This window comes from Falco biarmicus, chromosome 13 (assembly GCF_023638135.1).
Source record: "Falco biarmicus isolate bFalBia1 chromosome 13, bFalBia1.pri, whole genome shotgun sequence".
Lineage (NCBI taxonomy): Eukaryota > Metazoa > Chordata > Aves > Falconiformes > Falconidae > Falco > Falco biarmicus.
In genome coordinates this window covers 16,223,537-16,238,837 of record NC_079300.1, presented here as the reverse complement: position 1 = coordinate 16,238,837, position 15,301 = coordinate 16,223,537, and positions in this window count along the sequence as shown.

Sequence of the window (15,301 nt, the reverse complement as noted above, 5' to 3'; positions counted from 1 at the left end):
AAAGGAAGTTTGAAAGTGGTCTTTCACCTCTGAGTGAATTTGCCCTAATTAATGAGCACTCTGGGCGAATTTTTTGCAAGTGTATCCTGAAGCTATCCTGCTCCAGGTAAATATCATTTAATATTCATTAGGTTTGAGGGTCAGAGAGAATAACTTTATAGCTCTTGGCAAGAGTGCTCTGGAGGTACATATAAAGTTCACTGCTTTAACTGTCTATTGGAAAAAAAAATTTATGCCTCTTTTCTCCTTACCTCAGTAAACAGTACCTGTGGTTAATCTATTTTGAGAAGCTGAAGTTAATTTCACCTGATTTTATTTTGGCTTGAAACTATTTGTCAAGATTAATTGAAATTCACAAACCATCTCAACATCTTTTTGCTTACTAAACAGGGAGTTGGGAATAAGGGAACTGCATCTTGCCCTTCCTCACATGTAACAAAACCCTCTGAACACTATTCAGGCTGAAAGTAAACAGTAGGCATTCTTCCTGGGAAGTCAGAAGCTTTCACAAGACTAACAAACTGCAGTTGCTCAGCAGCCTCTAACAATTAGATCTAGTGCTTGTCTCTAATTCAGTTTTACCCATTTAACCCAGTGATTAAAATGAGATGAAGTACCAAGCAATATACGCTGGTATATTAATAAAGATTATTTCTATCTTCTAGTACTTAGAATGACAGAAGTTTTGGACACAAATGCAATTAACACTCTTGGTGGTGATGCAGGACTTCTTTGTTAGCCTTAAAAATTAAGTAAAATTAGGACAACTGTGCTTTGCTGTAGAAGAAAAATTAGTGCTTCTGTCATACTTAGCTCTCCTTTTCCCTTTCTCTACACTCTGAAACATATAAATTGAGAGAAAGTGTACAGGAAAGTCAGTATCAGAAAACACCGAGTGTATTTTAGGTGCTTTCCCTTCTGTAAAAATGACTTAAATTGAAATCAACATTTGCATCAACTGCCACATCTACAGTCTGATCTCTTGCACTGGGTAAGTCTGGACAGCCCTAACTATGTCTGTGTTAGCCAGCCACGCGGCGCAACAGCAGCAGACCTGTGGACACTCACTGACACAGTCACTGAGGCACCCACAGAGATTCCCTTTGAAAACTCTATACGAACCAAACCACTAACATGGACGTACCCAGCTGACCACGGTATTTGCTGTCAGATGATATCTTCCATCCATGAAGGACGTTTCATTCAGGTGCAACACATCCTTGGCAGTCACTGTGATGTCTGACAGACGGTTGAATTTTGCCAGTTCCATCTCTGGAAAACATAAGCCAGCATTACTAAGTCACTCTAGTAGGCTACTGGAGCGACTCTTTACAAGTTAACTCCTGGCAACACAGATCCAGGGACCCAGAGGTGAACAGTTTTGTGCTCATTTAGAGCACAATCAGGTGAACAGCCCTGATAGCCCCATGAGGGCTGCAGCTATTCCAGGATTATCAGCTGATCGCCTCCACATCTTCAGAAAGTCACCATTCAATATTCTAATTCTAAATTCAAACTAAATAAAACATTTTTTTTCACTTTTTGAGGAAGAAAAATAAGATAAATGGATAAGACAACCACAAGATTTAATGACATAATGGTAACTCTATTAGGACACCAAAATTAATTTCAGTTTCCCTGAGGTATCTTATTTTAATTAACAAATCCATGATCCTGCTCTATTAATTAGCATACTGAAAGAATAATAAGTTTCAGATGAGCTTAATTCTAATAAAGCTTTTCATCCCCTAAAAAAATAATAAAAGGAGTTAAGGATCTCAATCCAATTTGTTTTCTACATTTAGTAGCAACATTCAGAAATTCTACCCAATAGTACAGCACAACTATTAGTCTTTTAATTTGAAAATGTTTTGGCTTTGTACTTATTGCATTTCAGACATTCTACCTATCAAAGGGATGGCAGTTGCCCAAGACAAGTAATTCACAGAGGGTAGCAGGTAATTTTATTTTTCATATTATTTCCTACTATTAAAACTGATGACAAATAGGAATAACACATGAGGTTTTTTCAAGTCCTTATCTGCTGATGTTCCAACAAACCCACACAACAGCAGTTACCCATTAGCATCCCAACTGGGTCAAATAAAATTCTAGGAATATATCTGGGATGCTAAGCTGCACAGCAGGTGCTGTGTGCCTTGTTTTACCTGGATTGTTCAGTGGTCACTGAGTTGCTGCTGTACTTTGGGTCAAATCATACATTTTTATAGATGTGTTAATTCATTAGTCTCCTCAAAGCAGATCTGGAAAACTGATTCTTTTTTCCCCAAGTTTGTTTTATGTTGCTCTCTTCTTGTATCACAGTTCACTTAACTGGTGAAAAATCACAGCAAGTTTTTCCATTTGTTTTTTATTCCCAAAGCAGTAAATTTGTACTTTAGGTTCCTGCAAAGCACTTTGCACATTCCCTGTTACATGAAGTAAAAGGAGAGAAGAAAATATCAGCAAACTGCAAAAGGTTTAGGTTAGTAAAGAAAGCAAAGGAGAAAACTTCTGTATGAATTAAAATGTATTAATGTGCATCATTTCAGAACTTCTTGTCCTGTAAAGACAGCCTGCTTCTTTCACCTGGCACCATCTATAAAACAAACAACAGCAAAAGAGGACACTAGGAAGTTAACATGCACAACTTTTCTAATTAGTATATCATGGCAGCATTTTACTTATATATCTCACACTAAGTTGAACGTTTTCAATGTTTTGCTGAAGAACAGAAGTCAAATCTGTTATTATGTAACAAGAAAAAACCAGCATCAATAGAGTATGGAGAAAGAGTTGAGCAATTTAAAAATACAGGTTATAATGGAAAACGCATGTGAACTTCACTAATGCTTCTGCCAGCTCTGTCACTGCACAGTCCCTCTTGCTTCCAGCAGTTACAGAGGGAGGAATGGCAGGAACCGCTCCATGCCCATATCAAGGTGCTCTGACAGTTAAAGCTGGTCCTGCTGTCTCCCCATCTCGGCTCCCTTGGGTTTGACCTGGACTGTTGTAGATTCCATGAGATCCCTAAGTGACAACCTGGTGCTACATTGCTCTGAGGGATGCAGGAAAATGACAGACATTCTCTCTAAAGATACTAAGAGCATGGAGAGTTCATTAGCACGGACAACAACTTTTAGCAAGACTTGGCTATAAAGACCTTGGCTATATTTGCTTTATTTCTATTTTCAACTCCTTTCCATGTCCATGTGGTCCACTGAGGAAGCCTAATTAGCAGGTCCCTCTCATATCTGTGTTTTTTCCTCAGCCACCTAATAGCAAACATTCCCTGTGTTTATTTTCAATTCTGTGTCCCAGGCACGTTAAAGGAAGAGGAAGTTTCTTAGCAAAATTATTAACACACTATCACCTTATTGTCTGTTTCTACAGGCTTTGAAATGCGTTTGGTAGTTTTCTCAGAAGAAACACAATGGTTAATAGAAACAAGATTTCTCCCAAGAAAGGACAGGGCAGTCCTTTCAGAGATTCATTGCTCTAATAATTTAGCTTCTCAGAATAACCTTGATTGTGGAAGACTGAGACCACAGAGACAGTGAACATCCCAAATTCTTGTTTTATGTTTTTGAATGAAGGTTCCAACATCTCAGGATTGAGATTTTTTTGCTGTAGTAGGGATTAGCACAGATGGAACTGTTCATTTTCTAAAAAAAAATAAAAAATATAAATAAAAAAATCCTTAATGGAAGTCATAAATTAATGCTTAATAATAGAGTGAAGAGTATCTTAATTATCCTGCACTTGCCAGCTCTCATACTTACTGCGTATCAAAAAGTACAGAACTCCAGGTTCCAGATTTGTTCAAAGGAGTGGGAACGTGAAAGAAGATTCCCCCTCTGCTAAACACAAACAGCATTTTCATGTGGTAATTACACTAATTTACTCTAATACTTACAGTTTAAATACAGTAGATAGACAGAGGAAAAGTTAGTATACCAAAATCAGAAAATTTAACGAATTATAGCATCAAGAAATGAGAATAATCAAATATTGGATGAGATTCTGCTCTCATTTACTCCAGCATAATAGTCTATTCTGGTGACTGGTAGGTATGTGAATGTGGCCTCTTCTGTATTTTTTTTTTTTTAATACAAAGAATGATACATTTTATAGACTCCAACATTTGGTTAATGGTTACTAAATCTGGCATTTACAGAGACATTAGGAAAGATGGTATTTATTTGCAATTTTATTTCCCTCATAGTGAAACGTGGAATCCATACAGCTATACAATGAAGATGATTAGAATTGCGAGAAATGAAGGCCTCCTGGGAAAAAAAAAATATCAATAGCATAGTTTAACTACATGAACCGTAATTGCATTATTAGCTCTGCTGTGCACTACCACAGGAAAGCTAATGACATGATTCTGAAGAAGCTTTATAGATTACGGAAAACTATATAACCTCTTGCGCTCCCATTGACAACACAACTCATTTGAGATCCCTGCCATTATGGGAAGAAAAACTGCCTCATTTTTCACAAGCCTTGTGAATATGTCTTTCCATGGATTTAAAATATTAACTGTATATATGCCCGTAGACCAGTAGCTAGGATAACAAATAACTATTTGTTTAACCTTAGCTGTGGCAATTTTAGCAGTGAATTGTATTTTTGGTCTCAGTCCAACAGATAAACGTCTGTTGCAGAAGGAGCAAGAAGAAGAGGTGCTCCCCACCCCAGGCATGCACTGGCTGTATCTGAAAGGCAGCAAGAGGATTACTATCATCAGCTGTCAGTGAAATGAAATGTCTGGGGTTTTTCAGAATTCTAAGTGTACTTACTGCTAAATCAATCTGCCTACATTTTACTAGCAGGATTCCAGCTTATAAGCAGAAGACCAAAATAATTTTCATTACATTCTGCCAACATGCAATAGTTATTCCCAGTGAGTCTTTGTCCCTGTATTTTCCCCTCCCACCCAGTCCCCAGGTTGCAAAGACATAAATATATGAAAACCTTGACTTTCTCAATAGTTACTGAAATAGAAGAAATGCGTAATCAAGATTATTAAGCCTCGAAACACAAAACAATCGCAGACAATCCTAAAATGCTGGGCCTGGGAGACAACTCATCTCCTCTATCACATTACACGTAGCCAGCTTGCTTGAATAGCCAAAAAACCCACATTTGTTCTTTGGCTCCTTGGTGGCCTGCAGCAACCAATATACGTTTTCTCTTCCTTTACGTGTGCACTCATTGGCACCGGTGAGCTTGCCCTGGCTGCTGCCAGTTCACCACCATCCAAGCAACTGCTTTTTTCACCAGGAAGGTTTAAAAGTAAATTGGTGGGCTCCACGGGAACTGAAAAGGAACTGACTCCGGGGTGTTTCCCATCATGTTTCAAAGGTGGGCATAATTCACTTCATCCATTTTAGGTCTTGGACCACTTCACCGCACTGCACTGAGGAACCCATAGTACTACCTACGTAGGTTCAGAGCCGGGCAGCCCAGCTTGTCAGCACCTCCAGATCACAGCACCCGGAAAGTGAGCAGGCTTGATCCCTCTCCTGGGTACGGCAGCACTGCCCTCAGCCGCACCATCCCATAAAGGAACTGAGAGCACCAAGGGGAAGAGTTGCCTTTAAACTGGATGTGGGGAAGCGGGATAAAAAACTGAACTGGAAAGAGCACTAACTAACCTGCAAAATGTCTTATCGTTATTTATGCATTATCTTCTGTATAACTTACCACTGAGGCAACTTGCCACTCTGCAAACCTGTTAACTTTATGCTCACTTCTGCTTGCTGAAGCACTCGCTGACTTGCTAAACAAGGTTCTATACAATACGGGAATTCCTAAACGGACGTAAAATTGTGATAGACACAAAGTATGGTGGGTGGAAGTCTTATTTGCAGAGGTTATTGGAAAACAATGTTGTATGAACGTCTGGAGCTATTTTAAGTGGGTCCCGCGGAAACGAGCACGTTTCCAGGTTTATAGTTTCTACTGTCAAATTCTGCTGGGTTTACTGATGCGCGGGAAAACGTTGCCATCAAGTGGCCATTTGCCCAACTGCAGGGCACCCTCGGGGGCAGGCTGCTTGCCCTGCCCTGCCTCGCCTCGGGTGGTGGCTTCCTGCAGTAAACTGGCTGGTATGTAAATGTATTAACTCTGCTGCGACTAGTTATGCAATCACATTACTCAGCAACACTTTTGATCCCAATTACTTTGAATCCCCCAAAAGAAGGAGGAGATTTAGACCATCGAAATTAACAGCACCTGACCTCTTTATTAAGCAAATCCAGCCAGATATTTTTCCTCTGCAGCTGAGGTATATAGCATGTCATTCTAATTCTACTAAAAAGAAGTATGTAGGGAAGCATTCTTCTTAATGCTATTGTACATGCTGCCTTACAAACCATAGGGGGCATTATGTTACCGTGGTTTGTTCTTCTAATTTATCAATTTAGAATGATGCTCTGCTATTGTTGAATTCATCAAGCTCTCAAAAGCCCTGTATTTACACCAACTCAAGTAATAAATGCAGAAAAGTATGGTCTACATATTCTGCTGTTTTAAAAGTCCTTTCCGGGATATCCAAAGCATGGGACTTGCACCCTTTCTCATTATCTGCAGCTTAATTTAGATCCATATACATAATCTGAAATGTGCAGATTAATCCATAAAGTGCCAAAAATCTGTTGTTGAGTGAATGTACAAAACAAGCAAGGGACTAACCTTTGGGAAGAGATAAGAAAGGCAACATAACTTTAAAGTCCTGGGCTCTGCCCAGCATGAAGGTATTCCCTCGCTGTTGACTTGAGAAGAAATGCAAATGCAGGGGTGATGGGGAGAGAGCAGGATGGCCCTGGTCCGACACCTGTGCCTTTGCATGGCACATCAGACACATGCAGGAGAACCTGTAATCTTCCACATCTGGCCAAGTTCCTTTGGCCTTGTCACCAAGTCTCAGGCAGACTCCTGGTCCCCTGTGATGTGGCATGTAAACACCCACCACGCAGCCAACAAAAGCCCCGGAGACTGATAGTAGGGTTGTACCCAGGATGCCACCGCTCAGGAACCTTGGGGCAGAGTCACACCTTTATTTCTACAACAGCAGTGATTTAAAACATCGCTATCCCTGCTCACTTCTCATATGGCTACACAACAGCCAAGGTGAGCCCAGACCTGTAAAATGGTGGTTTCCATAAGCCTTTCTGAGCCTGCACTCCAGTTTACCGGTGCAGCTCACAAAGCCGGGTGCCGGGTGGCTGCCGAGGGAGGGTTCACGTGCTAATCGTTACAGCTGCTTCCAAAGCGCAATTTAATAATCTTTGCATGCTTTCTGCAGAAAGAAGGTTGGAGGATCTTGTAAACAGCAGAATAAAAAGCAATTTCAAAATTGGCTCACTATTCTTGTTTACGGGAGTTATCTTCAAGGCAGCAAGAAGGAAGCCTTTCAAACATAAAATTCACTGAGACCTAGCCCAAATTTAGGTAAAAAAGTAGGTACTAATTAGCAATCTTGGTGCTGAATCTGAACTTATTTTAAACTTTAGTCTAAAAGAAAAAGGTTAATTGAAGAACAGATCCTCACCTTCTGTAACTGACTTTCCTTAGAAAGTCTGTATCTCCTATTAAGAAATACAGAAAAAAACTCAAATGGGCAGATTCTGTAGATTGCTTTAACAATAGTTAGACTGCTTCAGAATGAATGCCAACCTCCTACGGATGAGATTTGATATCCTGTATGGCATCAAGAGTTCTCTGCAATTTCTTGTTCAAATAAGGACTTGCAGAAACAAAATACAGGAGAAATGGACAAATTCAAAAGTACCAGATTATAAAATGGCAACTGAGGCTTGGGTTCTGCAAGGGGGTGGGGAATGAAATATCAGCATTTAATATCTTTAGGAAAATTCAAGCTTTTAGTATTCTTAAACTCACTGCTAATTATAGACTGGCATCCTGAGTAGAGGAAAAAGGAGAATATAATGAGAAAAGTAGAAATATTTTGTGGTACAATATGGTTTTCTACATAACTTCAAGGAACAAACTAACCATTTGCTACTAAGATGGTTCCCCAGCTGAGACCTGCACGCTATTTTTAATTTTGAAAAAGTTGGTTTTGCTTCATGCCATCCAGTTTCTCTCCCGTTCCTTTTAGTACAAAGACCCCTCAAATGCAGAAAGGATGCACTGATACTTTTTGGTCTGTCTTTCACATCACGTTTCAGTCACCAAAAGCTTCCAGGAAGCTTCTGCTGATGCAAATAAAACCAGCTGTGTCTTTCTAACAGGCAGCACTGCCTGGTATCTCTAATAAAGGTAAGGTGTGACTGCTTACTGACAGTAATCCCCATGGTTTTTGCTATCTCACAATACAAAAAACTAATACCACACTGAAAAAGCAGCAGAAGACAACCTCTGGTATAGGAAGAATGCCAGCTCCAGGAACATCAAGAAAGTGCTGGTTGTATCGCACAGAGATGTAAGTGATTGAACGAGGAGAGAGTTCAGTGCTCTTGACACCTACAAAAACATTATCAAGAGAAAGAAAGGGAGATGGAGCCATCTAATTGTATAATATTAGAAGAATACTTGCATAATTACAGAGCTACAGTGACAGCTGCTTACAATGTCCGCTATCATGCGCTGCAGGTGGTAATTTATCCATAGGTTTCCCATTCATCTGAATGGAAAATGGCAGGGGGTGGCCTCTTGGCATCCCACGTAATGGCAGACACTTTAAGCAACTACTGTGCACTTGGTCCCCCATCTTAATTTTGGGGAAAAGACACGGACTAGCCTATAGCTAAGCGCCAATTTCAGGGCTGTATTATTTATTGTCAGAGATGTCATGGGACAAATAGAAGATGATCAGAGAACTCAGGTAAAGTTCCTGGGACTGTTTATTACAGACCCGATTTCTGGAAATTTCCCCTAAGATGTATTCTCTACTGAGTATGTTACAGTAGATGGTAAAGGAGAGCAGTGCCATTTAAAATTCAGGACTCTAAAATACCAGCGAGTGTGAAAACAACTGTTGGTAGTTTGAAATAATAATATATATCTACAAAAAAACCTTCTTTGTTATTTTATTTATACCTCAATTATGTTACTTCTAAAAACAGTGTTTGGAAAGAAGGGCATATCTCAGTGCATATCCTTTCACCTCCTCCATGCATACGAGTATACAAAATTCACCTCAGGGTCAGAAATCAAATGGTTATTATGGCTTCAGAAAGAACATCACACACGCAGTGCTCTGTGGTGTCTCACAATACAGCCTCTTCATCTCTTCAGCTACCATCCACTCTTTGCTAATAAGCAGTGAGCTCAAAACAGAGCAAAGGTTTAATCCTACACTTTTGAGCGCGATGATGCACCCTCCTCACTCGCTTACAGCCTTCTCCTAGTGCTATGCACACACCGTATACTTACACACACGTAAAAAAAACCTGGTATTTGCTTTATTTTTATTTCCATTTAGGAGTACATGTTTTCATGTTTTCCGTGATGCATTTTAATCACTTGTTGAGCAATGTTATCACAGGTTTACTGCATTGGTTGTACCATATTGGTGAGCTGCTGGCGCTTCCAGCTATAACAAAAGCCAGTTGCAGCCATGCCTATTATTCTTGATGCCGTCAGGAAAAGCTGCCAGACTCACTTTGTCACTTTTGCAGCTGGGTGGCATTTATGAGATGTTTCATGTTCTCACAGCACTCGCATCACAGAAAAGCACAAAACTATAATTTTAATTGGAGTAATCATAGGTATCATTCTTGCCACTGTATATTACATTAAGTTAATGAACTTTGGGAGATACACTTGAACACATCATCGCGATCAACCCAATTCATTACAAACCGTATGCCTCATTTAGATGGGTTCCTAGTTTATTTTACTGGGGATGGGGAACATGCATCCTTTGCAATCAGCTCAACTTTTTTCTTCCACATGTAAATTATTATTTCAGAGAGACAGGCTGAAATTATAGAGGAAACAAGCTTAAAAAGAGTATATACATACACTCTAAACTGGTGCTGTATTCAACACTGGACTGCTAAATATGAAGGAAGCATAAACCAAGGTTTTGAAAAACTGTACTTTTTTTTCTTTTTCTTATTTATCCTTTTACCTACATATTTGTCATGGGGAGAGTGAGGCAGCTTTTCCTAAGACCCACCAGTACTCCTCTCTAGAGCTCTGCATTCCAGCAGACCGCATGCAGGAGGGATCCCACCTTGCAGTTTTTGGTTCTTGTTTCCCTGCTCTCCTTCCCCTTAAAGCTCAACTTCATTTAAAAAGAAAATAATCACAGCTGGTTTAGAGTTAAAATCAGCTTGAAGGAAAAGGGAGCATCTCAAAAAGATAAAAAAAAACTACAGAAAAATCACTCTTACCTACAGCTTTGTCTGAACAATCCTTTCCAATAGTTGACTAAGGGACTCTTACATTTATACTTCTTTCCCATTTTACTTGCTCTGCCATATATATGACATGTATTTCTGAACCAGAATACACCTGTGCATTTTTACACAACACATCTGAGAGAACCATTGCTAGAACTTAGAACTCCTTAAGGCTATTTCAGAGGCAGAAGCAATGCTCTGTCTCTGTCTGCTGCTTTTCCTTGGAGTTGTCAACAAGGCCACCTCAAAACTCTTCTGCTCTATCATATCTCATGGTTCTTTACTTCACATATTTTTTATGAAGCCAGAAAGTAGCAAATATTTTGCAGCTTTCATAACTTCTATAAATGCTTATTAAATCTGGGCATTCAGAAAATACAACTCATTTATAGCTCACAGCTCCAAGGGGGAATTTTTTTAGCAGAGCAATTCCAGGGAAGTTTACATATAAGAAAACCTCAGTTAATTTCAAAGCCTCTTTCAGAGAGCGTGACTCAAGTCGGTTGTGTCACAGAATTAGCAAGCAGCTTAGCCATCATGCCCATGCACTGCTGCTTGTTAAGTTTGTCTGTGAAGATGAGTAGAACATACAGGCCATGATGATGATATGCATCTGCTAACTAGCTCCCATATTAACTAAAGCTGACAACTGTAAATCATCCAATGAAGTATTTTTGTTCCCAAAACCAAGGACATTTTTTCTAGTTTTGTTAGCTCTTCCAAAAATGGTAAAGAAGATGTTCACCTTTTTTTTTTCCCCCTAAAAACACAAACAGAAAGGGTTTTGTCTTCTGATTTGTACGTTTGTGTTGTATCTCTTTCTTCTCAATAGCCATTAATACATAAAAGAATGGGCAATTATAATTAAAAGCATTAAAATTCCCATTATGGTATGAATCACATCCTCCTGTTCTAAAGATGAGCAAACTGCAAAACCCAGAAGCTTTAAATGACCTCGAGCTCTTATCACAAGTCCCAAGTTATATGAAAGCTGCAAAAATTTGTCATCTAATGGGAGCAAAATACATCCTCTGGGGGAAAGGAGTGCAGCCTGTACCGCTGTAGGTTTGAAGAGAGCACATGGCTGTGCTATGCAGGAGGTATTCCAGGGGATCCAAGGGCGGATGCAGGAAGCGAGTGCAGAGCATGCCTTACACTAACACTGTTTTACTACAACCAGAAGCATAGTTAGAATTGCTTATTATCAGTAGAATTTGAGGTTCCTTTTAAGCATCTTGGACTTTAAGCCTTATTTTCCCACTAATTATTTCTGGTACACTTTTTGTCTGCAAATCCAAGTGCTAGATTAAGTCTGTTTACAGTTCTCTTTCCAAACAACTGTTTTCACACCAGGGCTGCAGGTTTTTGTAATAGTCTAGTAAACAGGGAGGGAACAGCGATTACAGCAGCAGCAAATATTTGTTTTTACATGTAGAAGCCACAATACTCTATTAACCACTGGTCACAAATAAATACAAGCAAAACACCAGAGATACTGCAGCAACACTTCATTCGCAGTTGCTGTTAAGTGATCTGTTATCCCGAAGGTGATTCGGGCAGTCTCGTAGGGTGGAGATTTCAGCACATCTTGACTTCTGCTAATCTTACCAATAAGGCAGCACCAGCTTTTGTGTTCTCAAAAAATTTCTTCTCCATCTTCCCACTCTTTCCCCCTTTGCAAGTTTTGTATAATAATCAGAAGATGAGAATATTACTTGGTTATAAGAGAGTGGGTGGATAAGAGTAAAAAAAAATATTGAAATGGATGATGTGAATAATTAAAACCACTTTTCTATCTATTGAAGGAACAGAAACCACAAAGATGAAAGTGAGGTCGCTTGTTTTATGAGTTGCCTAGCCAATCAATACCATCCGTCAGCAGCAACTGTATAAACACATCCCCTCAGCAAAGCCTTTGTAGAGCCACCTGCACCCTGATCCAGAATGAACCTCAGTGACATTTTAAACATTCTCGTGAGAAGTTTTCTTCGTTCAGTGAATACAGCATACTGCACGACTGAGCAAATTGCTGGAACATATGCAGTAGTTCGGATTTTCAAGGAGCGGTTTAAGTTGTGGGGATTTTTTTAACCAATGCTGTGTTCTAACATTCACAATCCCCATATTCACTTCCATTCATGTTCCAACTGGATTTTTCACCATTTTTGTATACTTTGCAGTTTGAGTAACAACAGGCTAATTCCCCAATCACTGTAAATCAGTTTTAGCTACACTGAACTCAGTGGAGAGAGGTAGATTCAATCTAGCTGAGGATTTAGTCTATTTCATTTTAAAGTGGTTTTTTTTTTAAAAAAAAAAAAAGAAGCATCTTGAGCTGTTATTTGTTATTGAGATATCAGGTTTATTTATTTTTTGCAATGTTTGACAGAATCATAAAAGTGAACTGTCATTGCAGTAAGCAGGGGGTTATGCACACAATTCTCATTAACAGTAGTATTTTTCTTGGGATTTTGCAATGCCAATGCCATCTAATCAGTCCTAACTTTCATGCTTCTGCATGCACAAAGCAGAAGGGATAGGACTTAAGAAAGGTGAAGTGAAATCACTATGCAAAGAAACTCCAACCTGATTTCATCACTGAATTTCACAATCCCCAAGCAATGTGAACCACAATACTTAACAGAATTCAAGGCAGTTGTTACCTTATGTAGCCTGCTTTCAGTCCCCAGGCTTGCCCTCTGGAGTCTTCCCTTTAATATGAAGATAGATTTTAATATAAAAGGTCTACCTTGAAAATCTATTAATAAGTCCATCTTTAATATAAACTTCTGTCAAAAGAAAATTTATCTGTTTAAAGATACTATTTATTTTTCTGTTTAGGCCTGAAATCAGCAGGTGTTTTTCCATTTCCTTAATGACATAAAAACAATAACCCACGACTGCTTAATGCATGTACATAAAAGGGAAAAAAAAAATCACCCTGCATAACAGTTTTCTCCTATTTTTCCAGAGCGCTGTTTAATTTTGCAGCTCCATTCTCACATTGTGTAGAGTTTGTCTAGAATCGGGGTAATTCAGAGCACAAAGGAAGAACAGAAATTAGAGAAGTTGCAGGAGTGACATAAATATTTTCTGTTAGTCCTTCTATTTTCCTTCTCTGTCCAGTCATGCACATGAATACTGGTGCTGTGGATTCACTAACATTTACCTTTTTCTTCCTCCATAATATTGACAGATTCCTGATCAAACCAGGTTTTACAAGCATACATGCTTGATTCTCAGTTACTAGATGGCAATGTTATTCATAGGTGGTTTGCTATATATCTGATCTTTTAGGTAGGTGACATTACAATATCAACGGTGACAATGGGGCAGGAACCCAAGAAAGGAACACAGGCAGATCTACCAAGCTTTCACATGAAACTTCCAGTACTCCTTCCCTCTAGCCCAGTCAAGTGACAGCATTCATTAATAATTCTTTCTGCCATCAAGGCCAGGAGAAGGAAAAAACCAACCAAAACAATTAGTTCAGAATCAATTTTGGCAAAGGAAAAGTCCTATTTTCTTCACCTGCTTTGAAAGTGAAGTAAGCAACAAAGTATGACTTCAAAGTTCTGTAGGTAAGATCCATTGGTGTGATAAAAGCTGCTGTAGTTGAACAAAACAGTCAAAATATTTGATAAAACATCTTTTGCTCTCTTAAAAAAGAAGTGTAGTTTTAATGAAATTGAAGTACTTCAAGCAAATGCTTGCACAAAGTGACAGACTGTGCATCCCATAAATTTCCATAGGAAATATTAAAGGAGGAAAGGGGGCTGAAGCATGAAGAGCATGTAAGAAAACTTATTTTTCTAGTAAATGTCAAAGGAATTCATTGCCAATATAGTGAGATTATGAGGATCCACACTAAATGGTTTAAGCAACCCTATGTGCCTTGCCTACACAAGGCTTCCAGTGCAGGAACCACCTAACAATTCATTGACAGATGTGTCAAAAAAACCCCACAAACAAACAAAAAACCCAAAAAAACCCCAAACCAAAACACCCTATAGGCAGACCATGTAAATCTCCCCATAAATCAGTAATTTTCTTCTTCAGTGCCCTTCCCAGAACAGAAAAGCATTACTGGAAGCAGTGGCTAAGGAAATACCTCAGATTCTAATCTCCTTCTGACCAGACCAAAAGTATAATACAACATAACACTTTTTATTATTATTATTATTTTTTGTTGATAAAAACGTTGCATAAACAGCTTATCCAAGCTTAGAACAGCTTTTTCTAGCTTGGAAATCTGTGTTCCAATGGGCATCTTTCAGCATCAGACTCCGTGTTCCCCCGTGCAGAGCATGCACCAGCAGGTGCACAGGGCTGGTCTTGTTTGGGTGTTAAGGGTAAATGGCATAAACATCACTGGGCTTCGGGGGAGTGTTTTCCTGCAAAAGCTATTAACTTTCCGCTGTGTAGCTCAGAATAGCGTTCAAATCTTATGTTCTTCTAATGAAATAAAATTAATGCCAGGCAAAAGCACCAAAATATATTTTTAAACCGGAATGAATTCAAAGACACTGCTGCCAGGATCATACACCTCACAAGACAAAAACACATCTGAACTGATCACATCCCACTCTAGTATAAAATCATACTGAAAAAGCACCTTTTTCTGTCACCTTGTCTGAGAAGCTTTATATATTTTATTTGTATGCAAGTGGATGGCAGTTTATTGCATCCCAGGGGATGAAGTATTAATGATCATTTGCTCCCTGCTGTGTGGCCTGTCATAATTTTGCAGAAAGACTGACAGAAGTAACAACCAATCAGTCTGCTAATGTTCACCTGACAGTGGCCACTCAGTCCACTTTAGCCAAGGTCCTTTGCCAAATCCTTAGGTAATTTTCATTTAAAAAAAAAAATGCAATTTTTGACAGCATCTGCAGATTGCCAGATAGGAGCAGACTAAA